Raw genomic sequence first — 13,458 nt, forward strand, 5'->3', positions numbered from 1 at the left:
GAGGGACATTAAATTTGACACCGTTCTCTCTTCTGACTGCCGTTATCAGTCTCTCTCAATTTTTTCCATTTTTGAAAATCATGAAAACACTTACGTGGAGTTTGTCTTTTGTAATTTGAGCAAATTACCAACTATGACGACTTGCGCTGCTGAGAAACCCAGAAATGTAAAAAGGGTCCATTTGCTAATGTTTTTGGGAACCAAACAAAGAATGTTCTCTGTTGGTTCTTTTGCAACCAAAAACTAACCTTCCCAGAAAGTTCCAAAAATTGTTTGCTGGGTATATCTAAATTTCAGAAATGTATTTTAGAAAAAATATGGAAAACTATGATATAGTTAGCCTGTAATGAATTGTAGATCGTGTAGTTCCGATTGACAATATTTAAAGCAAATTGTGCATTTTTATACTGTGCTTTGTAAAAACAGCGAAATGTGTTTCGTATAGGCAAAGAAAAGCCTTCGGGCCTGAGAAAAATCAATGACCGCAGCTTCTCTCATAGTGAAGAAATGAGCTGTTTGCTTGTTTGATGTCTGTTTTAATGATCCACCGGGCACAATTCAACACACCCTCATCTTTCCCTCTCAGACAGGGATTTCAAAAGCGCTGATATGGCAACTGCAGATAAACACAGTAAGAAAGCTTGCACAATAATCATTAAAACAGCGCGGAGGAGATCTGAGCCTTCCGGCTTGGGCCCCAAACCCTCAGAGGTCGATGTTCAGCTCGTGCGTTTGCATATGAAAAGCTGTTATGACTGGAAGCTGGATGCCCCTCCAATCCCTTTAAGCTTTCAAAGAGTCTCCGCATACATAATTGGTGAGCATTTCATGTTAAAATGATAATAAGAGACGGTACAGTCGCCACTCGAAATGAAGCGAGCGGGATGCGAAACAAAAGAGGATCGGTGGTAAATCTGGGCGTCCCGGACCCGCTGACAGCAGGGGTAAAAGTGCTCAAACAATGGCTTTCATCACATGGTCAGTGTTGGATTAGAGTGCATTAAGTACTCGAAATGTGCCAAGTGCAAAGGGACGGAGCTTATTTAATGGGACGTAACAGTGTGGTGTGTAAAACGCTGCAACATTGTTCAGCACTGGCCCTGTATATGCAATACGCTATTCAATAATATTTTCCATACTTAATATTGAATCAATATTCTGATACAGCAAACAAATGCAAATCTTTATTATAGGACACAAAAACATCAAAAGTCATTAAAAAGCATTTTTAGCATGTGGCTATGGGTTGCTCAAGTCTCTGCCATATTTTGGTCTCTCTTGATATGGCTATTTGTAACATTTGTGGTTTTTAAAATGACTTTTAATGTTTACATTTGTTGGAATGTGACTGGATTTTTTCCCCCCATACTCAACTAGAATATTAAATGTGACCCTGGACCACAAAACCAGTCTTAAGTGTCAATTTTTCGAAATTGAGATTTATACATCATCTGAAAGCTTTCCATTGATGTATGGTTTGTTAGGATCAGACAATATTTGGCTGAGATACAACTATTTGAAAATCTGGAATCTGAGGGTGCAAAAAAATCTAAATATTGAGAAAATCGCCTTTAAAATTGTCCAAATGAATTCTTAGCAATGCATATTACTAATCAAAAAACAACGTTTTTATATATTTACAGTAGTACATTTACAAAATATCTTCATGGAATATGATCTTTCCATAATATACTAATGATTTTTGGCATAAAAGCAAAATCTATAATTTTGACCCATACAGTGTATTTTTGGCTATTGCTACAAATATACCCCAGCGACTTAAGACTGGTTTTGTGCTCCAGGGTCACATATTGTATATACAAGAGACCAGAATATTGCAGAGGCAATGTTAAAAATAGTCATGCGGCTTAATATGTTTACAAAAACTGATACTTTTTTTTCTCTGAATTTTTGGATGAATACATTGTAAATTGTCTTTTGATCAACTTTTGATCAATTTATTTTGTAAAACATTAATTACTTAAAAAAAATCTCGACCCCAAACTTTTGAACGGTCGAGTGTGTGTGTATAGTCGCTCCTGTTTTTCATTAAGTGTGTGTGTATGGCTGTATGCCTGACATAAGCGAGACAGGACATTCATTAAATCCACTTCTCTGTCAATGACTCATTATTTCAGTGAGTCAGTCGTTTACATGAGTGAAGTTTACATGAGCAGCAGCGCTGCTATTTTCCCGTCCGTCCACATCACGTCTCACCCCAGTTTGATCCCTGACGCTCATGATGAATCAATGAAGACTCAAACTCTCAAGGACTTTCAAAAAAGACATTCTTCTGTGGCCATTAAAAGCCTCCCACAGGAATGAAAATAACAAATGAGATTTTTTTTAAAGATTAAATGCAGAAAATAAGGAGAATTTTGCTTTATCTGAGCTGCGATACTCCTTCATAGCTCTCTATTGATTTTCATTCTCCATATGAGGCAAAGTTGATACTTAAATCATTATCTAGTGGGGTCCAAAAGTCTGGGATCACTAGTTGAAAACGACTCTATCTGACGTCCTGCTGTCACTTTTACTCCATGATGTTGATAAATGAGCGGAGCGTGTTTAAAAAGACCATTGACTGGTGCTCGCGAGTCAATTACGCCGATGAAAGCCAACAATCGAGCTCTTTCTCTGCCGGTCATCAGAAGGGCTGAACTGGAGAGTATCCGGTCAATGACGGGGCAGAGGGGCATGCGTCACCTCACTGCCGTGTCACAGAGGTCACGACCCGCTCCTGTACCCTGCGCCGCTGTCAACATTCGATCACGCCACAGGTCAAACTCACTCGACTCTTAGGGACAAAAAAGAAGAAAAAATCAATGTGCACTAACAGGCGTCTCACATTCTCAATAACTTGTATCCTTATCTGAAACAAAGAAATACTTCATTTTATCAAGGATTTATGAAGGATTAGTTTGGAATAATTATGATTTTTATATTTGAAATAAGACTCTTTTGCTCACCAAGGCTGCATTTATTTGACTAAATATACAGTAACAACAATAAAAATTGTGAAATATTATTACAATTTTAAATAACTGTTTTCAATTTGAATCTATTTTAAAATGTAAATTTATTACTGTGATCTTCAGTCTTCAGTGTCTCATGATCCTTCAGAAATCATGCTAATATGCTGATTTGCTGCTCAAAAAACATGATCTATTATTAAAAATGTTGAAAACAGTTGTGTTGCTTCATATTTTTGTGGAAACTATGATACATTTTTTTGCAGGATTTTTTGATGAATAGAAAAAAAATCTTGTATAACTTGTCTTTACCGTCACTTTTGATCGAGTTAATGCATTCTTGATGAATAAAAATGTTAATTTAATTCTTTTTTTATCTCACAGATCCCAAACTTCTGAATAGTTAAAAAAAAATTCCACAAAAATATCAACATTCACAATAATTAGAAATGTTTCTTGAGCAGCAAATCAGCATATTTGAATGATTTCTGAAGGATCATGTGACACTGAAGAGTAATGATGCTGAAAATTCAGCTTTGATCACAGAAATAAATTATATTTTAACATATACTTAAATAGAAAACATTTTTGATCAATTAAATGCAGCCTCGGTGAGCATAAGAGACTTAATAAATAACTCTACAAAATATGCAATACTGTTTCTGTGTTGGATTTAGTGGATTTTGCAGAGCATCTTGGTGGTGAGTTAAATCTAGTTATGCATGGTCAAAAAATCACGAAAATTTAAGGGAGGACTAGCTAACTTTCAACAGATTCCTCTTGTAATTTTAATATGTTCTTTTCTGTGAGCTCGAGCTGAAGGGTTTGACCCGGTGTCATGGGAAAATCTCTGTCCAAATGTGTCCCTGAGGGCCGTTTCTGACCGTCTCTCTTGTTATTGTCACTGCTGGCCAGTTCCTCAGAGGTCATGACCTCTATCAGTACCCACTGATTCATATGAGGAGGCTGGAATCCTATATTGCATCCCAGGGCAATAAGGATGTGTTTGTCAGATGCATAAGACTGAAAAACAAGAGTTCTTCACTGAAGCAAATGCTTCATAAAATCACAAAGAAATAGTTAAAGAAGTAGTTAAAAAGTTAAAGTTGCTCTATGTGCATGCAGCATTTATTTCAATTTCACATTCATGCATTTGGTAGATGCTTTGCATTACATCACATTCAAAATGCACATTTTATGCATTTCTTGGGATTTGAACCCATGACTTTGTTGCAAGTATTCCTACCGTAAATATATCAAAACTTCATTTTTGATTAGTAATATGCATTGCTAAGAAGTTAATTTGGACAACTTTAAAGGCGATTTTCTCAATATTTAGATTTTTTTTTTTTGCACCCTCAGATTCCAAATTTTCAAATAGTTGTATCTCGGCCAAATATTGTCTTATCATAACAAACCATGCATCAATGGAAAGCTTATTTGTTCATAAATAAGATAAATCTCAAATTGAAAAAACAAATGGACCCTTATGACTGGTTTTGTATTCCAGGGTCACAAATAATTCAATATGCAAACAATATTTATTAAAAAAATCAAGATGTCTCCAAATAAAGATAAATCATAAAAATTTTAAAAATGAAAAGAGCTCAAAATATTTTTTTGTTTTGTTTGCACATCATTTTATTTGCATTATCATTAACATTGATAAAAAAACAAACAAATTTACAGTAATTACAGTACATTACAGTAATGCACATACAATGGATACTGCATTTTATTTAGACTGATTTGAGTATAAGATTCACAATTTATAGTAAGATTTTTAATTCAAATTTGAACAGCAACTGAGCTGATTTGCCTCTGAGGATAGTTTGTGGACATCACGTCCCTTTCGGTTTCTGTGTGTCAAGTGAAAGTTACCAGGTTTACCATATTCATGGTGGTCATGATAGAGTCCTGGAGAACTTGACAAGGTCAGTAAGCGATTTCATTGCGTTAGTGTCATGTTAACACGTATAACATTTATATCTTATGCATGCATTTGAATGCGTGTCCTATGCAGTGTCTTGTACCACAGATGTCCATTCTAAGTGCATTACAATAAAAAGCAATTTGCGCAAACTGAAGGATGATTCAAAAGGTTTCTGATTCTGTGGTTAATGGGGATTCCTGTAATATATTGAGAGATGCATACAAATGGTTAACCTGCAGTCTAGCTTTACTTCATACACTCATTTATTCTCAACACTTGTTTTTAAATAGATGTGAGAGTGTTTGGCTCATGAACAGGTGTCTGGTATCGTGCGTTCGGCTCTCCAGTGATCTGTGCTTTTATATCTCTTTTCTGTGGTCTTCCTCAGCCGCTTTGATCTGCGTGGCTTCAAAGGTGAAACTCTACACGCGTGTTTTGAGGGGTAGTGATGTCTGTGTGTCCTCGAGTCAACATGGCTCACAGCGCTTTTAGAGGAAACTTCTGTTTTTGCGGTCAGTCCTGTACTTTTGTTCTGCTCTTTCATATGAGCCACAACAGACAGCATTATAGGAAAAGGTTAAATGTCCAAATCTGATGTTAATATAATATAGATCTCATAAACAGTTTTGACTATTTCAGCTGTAAAAATAATTAAAACAGTAATTGGATAAATTGTAATTTAAATAGCTAATTGCAAATAAGTCAGTATGCAAACAAAGGGTTAAATATGTAATTCAAATATAAATATAAATCTAATAAGCAGGTTTTTTTGTGCATTTGAGCTGTCAATCAATTAAAATATTAACTGAATTGTAATTTGATTAACTAATTGCAAATAATTTAATATGCAAACAAATGTAAATCTGATATAAATATAAAACTGATAAGCAAACTTAAGTCTAGTTGAACTGTCAATCAATTAAAAGTGAACTGAATTATAATTTGACTAACCAATTGAAAATAATTCATTGTGCAAACAAAGGGTTAAGTGTAAATCTGATAGAAATATGAATCTAATAAACAGTTTTGTCTGTTTTTGAGCAGTCAATTAAAAAATAACTGCACTGTAATTTGATCAATTGCAAAGAATTAATATGAAAACAAAGGGTTAAATGTATAAATCTGACATAAATATAAATCCGTTAACCTGTTAACAGTCTGTATTTGACTTGATCTAATAATGCAATATAACAAACAATCAAATATTGCAATCGGTATTGCAATCTAATAATTCAATTACAAATAAATAAATATTGCTATCAATATTTACAGAAAGAATTAAGATACCTCCAAATGAAGATCATTCAAAATGCATTGCATTATTGTAGCAGATAAATAAACCACTAAAATGACAGGCTATTATTGTTTCTGTTTGCATATCATTATTTTATTTGCATTATAATTAACATTGATAAAAACAAACAAATTTACAGTAATTACAGTACATTACAGTAATGCACATACAATGGATACTGCATTTTATTTAGACTGATTTGAGTATAAGATTCACAATTTATAGTAAGATTTTTAATTCAAATTTGAACAGCAACTGAGCTGATTTGCCTCTGAGGATAGTTTGTGGACATCACGTCCCTTTCGGTTTCTGTGTGTCAAGTGAAAGTTACCAGGTTTACCATATTCATGGTGGTCATGATAGAGTCCTGGAGAACTTGACAAGGTCAGTAAGCGATTTCATTGCGTTAGTGTCATGTTAACACGTATAACATTTATATCTTATGCATGCATTTGAATGCGTGTCCTATGCAGTGTCTTGTACCACAGATGTCCATTCTAAGTGCATTACAATAAAAAGCAATTTGCGCAAACTGAAGGATGATTCAAAAGGTTTCTGATTCTGTGGTTAATGGGGATTCCTGTAATATATTGAGAGATGCATACAAATGGTTAACCTGCAGTCTAGCTTTACTTCATACACTCATTTATTCTCAACACTTGTTTTTAAATAGATGTGAGAGTGTTTGGCTCATGAACAGGTGTCTGGTATCGTGCGTTCGGCTCTCCAGTGATCTGTGCTTTTATATCTCTTTTCTGTGGTCTTCCTCAGCCGCTTTGATCTGCGTGGCTTCAAAGGTGAAACTCTACACGCGTGTTTTGAGGGGTAGTGATGTCTGTGTGTCCTCGAGTCAACATGGCTCACAGCGCTTTTAGAGGAAACTTCTGTTTTTGCGGTCAGTCCTGTACTTTTGTTCTGCTCTTTCATATGAGCCACAACAGACAGCATTATAGGAAAAGGTTAAATGTCCAAATCTGATGTTAATATAATATAGATCTCATAAACAGTTTTGACTATTTCAGCTGTAAAAATAATTAAAACAGTAATTGGATAAATTGTAATTTAAATAGCTAATTGCAAATAAGTCAGTATGCAAACAAAGGGTTAAATATGTAATTCAAATATAAATATAAATCTAATAAGCAGGTTTTTTTGTGCATTTGAGCTGTCAATCAATTAAAATATTAACTGAATTGTAATTTGATTAACTAATTGCAAATAATTTAATATCCAAACAAATGTAAATCTGATATAAATATAAAACTGATAAGCAAACTTAAGTCTAGTTGAACTGTCAATCAATTAAAAGTGAACTGAATTATAATTTGACTAACCAATTGAAAATAATTCATTGTGCAAACAAAGGGTTAAGTGTAAATCTGATAGAAATATGAATCTAATAAACAGTTTTGTCTGTTTTTGAGCAGTCAATTAAAAAAATAACTGCACTGTAATTTGATCAATTGCAAAGAATTAATATGAAAACAAAGGGTTAAATGTATAAATCTGACATAAATATAAATCCGTTAACCTGTTAACAGTCTGTATTTGACTTGATCTAATAATGCAATATAACAAACAATCAAATATTGCAATCGGTATTGCAATCTAATAATTCAATTACAAATAAATAAATATTGCTATCAATATTTACAGAAAGAATTAAGATACCTCCAAATGAAGATCATTCAAATGCATTGCATTATTGTAGCAGATAAATAAACCACTAAAATGACAGGCTATTATTGTTTCTGTTTGCATATCATTATTTTATTTGCATTATAATTAACATTACATGATAACAGTGAAACAAGAAGATAAAAACAGTTTAGCTTTTAAAAACAAGACCTCTGAATTCTGTTCCATCATTGTGACCAAAATATTGTGCAGTCTTTCATTTCCAAAGTCTATCTTTTATGCATTTAATAATTCAGTACCTTAGACTAATATATGCTGCCGTCTCTTTACTCTCCAAATGCTGCTTTTGTCCGGTGTGCATCTCTCATTTGTTGTACTCTGAGGCGTTGGTTAATTGGTAGCATGCCTGTCTGTTGTGATTCATCTCAATGTGTGAGGAAGCTCGTTGTACACTATAATATATTAAAAGGGTGCTCACAAAAGATCCTTCGCTCTTCACTATATGCCCCAGACTGTAAACCCCCCCGGGCCTCATTCAGACGTTTGCAGGGAGGGGATAGACATTTAGCGTCTGCCCTCCATGAATGCATGTCAGCGATATGGAAATGAAAGGCGATTCAAAGGCGCCCAAACATGCTTATTTAGTAAGGCTTTGTGTTGACGGCTCTGTCGATGAGTGAAGAAACACTCGCGTACACACACACCATCTGTATGTGCTGGCACCGGATGGAGCAGCTCTTATGGGCAGACGCTCCTGGTTTTGACCAAGACTCTTCTGCAAGCTCAGATAAAGTAGACTTATGGAAATTGCTTCTATCCATTTTCAGTGAGGCTAAACTCATCTTTAGTGCGCACAAGGGAAAGCCATTGAAAGCAGTTTTAGAGGAAAATGAATAAAAAACAGGATACAAAATCATTAGGTGTCATGATGCTCTTGTGTTAAATGCTATTAGTCCGTATAAAAAAGGAATGAGTCAACATTTATGCAGAATCATTAGTAGGCTAATATTTCAATATTTACGTAAAATATAATTCAATTACTATTCTAAGCACTCGCCTACCAGACTATTATACAGTGGAGAAAAATCTAAGGAAACATTTTAGTGATCGCAATACCCTAGCAACCATCCAAAACATCCTAGCAATCACATAGCAACACACTAACAGCCTCTCAGAATGCCTTGGCAAATGCATAGCAACACTCTAGCAATGCAAACTCCCCGAATACCCTAGCAACTGCATAGCAACACCCTGGCAACCACCCAAAACACCTTAGTAATCGCATAGCAACATACTAACAGCCCCTTAGAATACCCTAGCAACTGCAAAGCAACACCCTGGCAACCACCCAAAACACCTTAGTAATCACATAGCAACACTCTAGTAATGCAACCACCCGAAAACCCTAGTAACTGCATAGCAACACCTGGCAACCACCCAAAACACACTGGTAATCACATAGCAACATGCTAACAGCCCCTTAGAATACCCTAGCAACTGCATAGCAACACTCTAGTAATGCAACCCCCCAAGAAACTGCATAGTAACACTCTAGTTATGCAACCACCCCAAATACCTTAGCAACACCCTGACAACCACTCAAAACACCCTAGTAATCACATAGCAACACTCTAACAGCCTCTCAGAATGCCTTAGCAAATGCATAGGAACACACTACCAATTCAACCACCCCGAATACCCTAGCAACTGCATAGCAACACCTTGGCAACCACCCAAAACACCTTAGTAATCACATAGCAACATGCTAACAGCCCCTTAGAATGCCTTAGCAACTGCATAGTAACGTTTGAGTCAGAGGACTCTAGCAATATTCCAGCTGGAATACTCTAGCAAATACATAGTAACACCCTAGAAACCACCCAAAACACACTGGTAATTGCATAGCAACATACTAACAGCCCCTCAAGAGTAACTTACCAACTGCATAGCAACACTCTAGTAATGCAACCACCCCGAAAACCCTAGTAACTGCATAGCAACACACTAGCAATGCAACCACCCCAAATACCTTAGCAACACCCTGACAACCACTCAAAACACTCTAGTAATCATATACCCACACACTAACAGCCCCTCAGAATGCCTTAGAAACATCTAGCAATGAAACCACCCACAATACTCAAGCAACCACATAGCAACACCCTGAAAACCACCCCAAAACTCCTTAGCAATCACATAGAAACATTCTGGCAATGTAATAACCCTAGTGCAGGGGTGTCAAACTCAGTTCCTGGGGGGCCACAGCCCTGTAGAGTTTAGCTCCAACCTTAATTAAACACACCTGATCCAGCTAATAAGGTCCTTCAGGCTTATTTGAAAACTACATGGGCATGTGTGCTGGAGCAGGTTTGAGACTAAAGTGCTAGTGCTAGCATATCAATATACTAACATCTACTTAACAATTACATAGAAATGACCTAGCAAACACCCAGAACACCCTAACTACATGCTACAAAACACTCCAAATATCCTGAGAGCCTCCCACAACACCGTGGTATTGTGGTGGTGAGTTTGCACGGGCAAATAGGGTTGCAAAGATGCAGATAATTTCTGGTAAGTTTCCAGAAACATTCCAGGATTTTTTGGAATTTTTTTGGGAAGTTTCCAGAAATTTAGCTGAAATTTTCTGCCCCTATGCAACTCTAAAACATTGTAAAGTGTAAATATTGTCTAGGGCTTCACGATATATCGCATGCGATATTTAATGCGCATCTTGTCAGTAAAGCCGGTTCTGTGATCATCACGGTAAATTTCCATCACATGCGTGATTTCACATGGAGCAGCATTTTATTTATTTACTTTACTGACAAGATGCGCACTAAATATCGCATGCGATATATCGTGCAGCCCTAATATGGTCTCTATTAGTGAGTTTCTAAATGTCCTTTCATGTGAAACACATTTCTTTATTCATGGTTAAAATAATTTCCCAAGGCACATGTTATGCGCTGGTTGGTTATGCAAGATGACACGAGGCTAGTTAAAGGGATGAATCTTGGAAGACAAACGCATATAGGGTCAGTAATCTCTGTCGCAGTGGGTGAGATATGGGACAGGAGTTGGCACGGCCCCCGTCAGCGCTATTATGTAATCCATCTGTGCTGCCGCTGCGGGCGATTGGCACTGCCTTTAAGAGAACAGCCTCACCAGTCCCCTGACGGCCACAGCTCTACCCACAATCACCTTCTCAATCTGTCTGGCCTCTGCAGCCCTTCTCCTTCAAATGACCTGGAACAAACACACACTGAGATTCAGAGACATTATGAACTTGTTTTGATGTCCGGCGATATTTCAGGAGGAACACTGGACATGACAGTGGCTGTGTTGTTCTTTAAAAGTTATGTTTTAACACCTTTCAGGGGCTGTTCACAGAGGCTATGTTCTTGCCTTCACATTCTTACTTGCATCAGAATTTGTAAGTAAAATAGGTTTTGAATGTTATTTGACTGTTAAAACATGTTGCGAGACCCCATAAATGCTTGTTGAAAGCTATATGAGCAGTAACTCAGAATATTATGTTTTTTCACACCCTAGCAACTGTATAGCAACTACTTAACAACCACCCAGAACATCCTTGCAAATGCACTGCAATGATCGATCAATCAAAACAACATAGCAACACCCTGGCAACCATCCAAACCTAGCAAACACATAGCAACATGATAACAGTCCCTCAAACTGCCTTAACAATTGCATAGCAACATTCTAGCAGTGACATCACCCATAATACTCTAGCAAGTGCATAGCAACACTCTGGCAACCACCCAAAACATCCTAAAGGCCTGTTCACACCGAGAACGATAACTATAAAGAAAGATATTAGCGTCCACACCAGTGGACGATATCATCTGTTTCTTCTGAGCGCACACTTGTCTGCCACTTTAAATTCTCTAGCTCGTTACAGCAGGATGGATTCTAATTGTTTTTTTATCGTTCATCAGCTGGAAAAAATCATTTTGAAAGTGATTCCGACGATATCGTTTCTCTGTGCCTTTATCGTTATAGCTGTGGTGTGGACTCTGCTATTCTTTAATATTGAGAACGAATTTTAGAACTATATCTTTATCGTTATCTTTATAGTTATCGTCCTTAGTGACATAGTAACACATTACCAACCCCACAGAATGCCTTAGCAACTGCATAGCAAAATTCTAGCAACTGGACCCTAGCAACTGTATATCAATATTCTAACATTTACTTAATAATGTATAGCAATGACCTATCAATCACTCAGAAAACCCTAGCAACTGCTTATGCTCACATCAACTTAACAACTGCATAGCACAGCCTAGCAACTATTCAGGCCAGAACACCATAGCAACTGCGTAGCAATGACCTAGCAAACACCCATAACACCCTAGCAACTGCATAGTAATGACCTAGTAACCACCCAGGCCAGAACACCCGAGCAACAGCATAGCAACGACCTGGCAACCACCCAGGCCAGAACACCCTAGAAGCTGCATAGCAACAACCTAGCAACCAGGCCAGAAATCCATAGCAACTGCATAGCAACAACCTAACAACCACCCAGAGCACCCTAGCAACTGCATAGCAACAATCTAGCAATCATCCAGGCCAGAACACCCTAGCAACAACCTAGCAACCACCCAGGCCAGAACACCATAGCAACTGCATAGCAACGACTGAGCAACCACCCTGGCTGGAACACCATAGCAACTGCATAGCAATTACCTAGCAACCACCCATAACAACCTAGCAACCAGGCCAGAGCACCATAGCAACAGCATAGCAACGACCTAGCAACCATCCAGAACATCCTACAACTGCATGGCATGACTTCCAAAATTTAAAAGCAAAATGGGTTGTGAATGTCATTTGACTCAAAACATGTTTTGAGACACCTTACATGCTAGTTTAAGACTGTATAAGTAGTAACTGGAGGAATATGATTATACACACTAAAGCAGAGATTCAGAAGCAGATGATTCATCTGTCAGAGAGCTGCGTTTGTTCCACTGCCTGATAGTGGACGTCAATGCAGAGCTGAAACTGGCACACAATGGTCTGTGACGCACATCTCACTGGGCACTGGCCTTTCCTCCTTCCTTTGCATTTGGAAGAGCGCTTTACCAGCTGACCCCGTTCATCTGCAGAAACTCCAACCACAATTCACAGAAAATTCACAATTCACAAAAGAACAGTCCAGTTTCTCTGACGAGGTCTGATCGCAGCACATCTTAGAGGAAATTTAATTTAATTAATGCAAATGCAATGGAAGAGAGATTAATTTTTTATTTGATTTCACAAAAGAGCATTATCCTCATAGCGAATGTTGCTCAATAACACTATAGATTTAACTGGCTCTACATACATTTTTATTTATTTATTTTTTAATGTAGAGCTCAAAACGTTAAAGTGAGATCAGACATTATAAAGTGCAAACAGCTGTGGTGGTTGGAATAATAGTATCAGTCAACTGTGAACTTTAATTCTTTTGCATTCTCTAATAAAATTACACATTAATATCAGTATTTTGTAAAGAATGTTTTGAGTTCTATTGAATTCTAGTATTTACTCACTATATAGTTTCAAGCCTTTGTGCCTAAATCTATAAAGAATACATACAAATAAAATAA

Source organism: Onychostoma macrolepis, chromosome 13 (genome assembly GCF_012432095.1).
Source record: "Onychostoma macrolepis isolate SWU-2019 chromosome 13, ASM1243209v1, whole genome shotgun sequence".
Taxonomy (NCBI): Eukaryota; Metazoa; Chordata; class Actinopteri; order Cypriniformes; family Cyprinidae; genus Onychostoma; species Onychostoma macrolepis.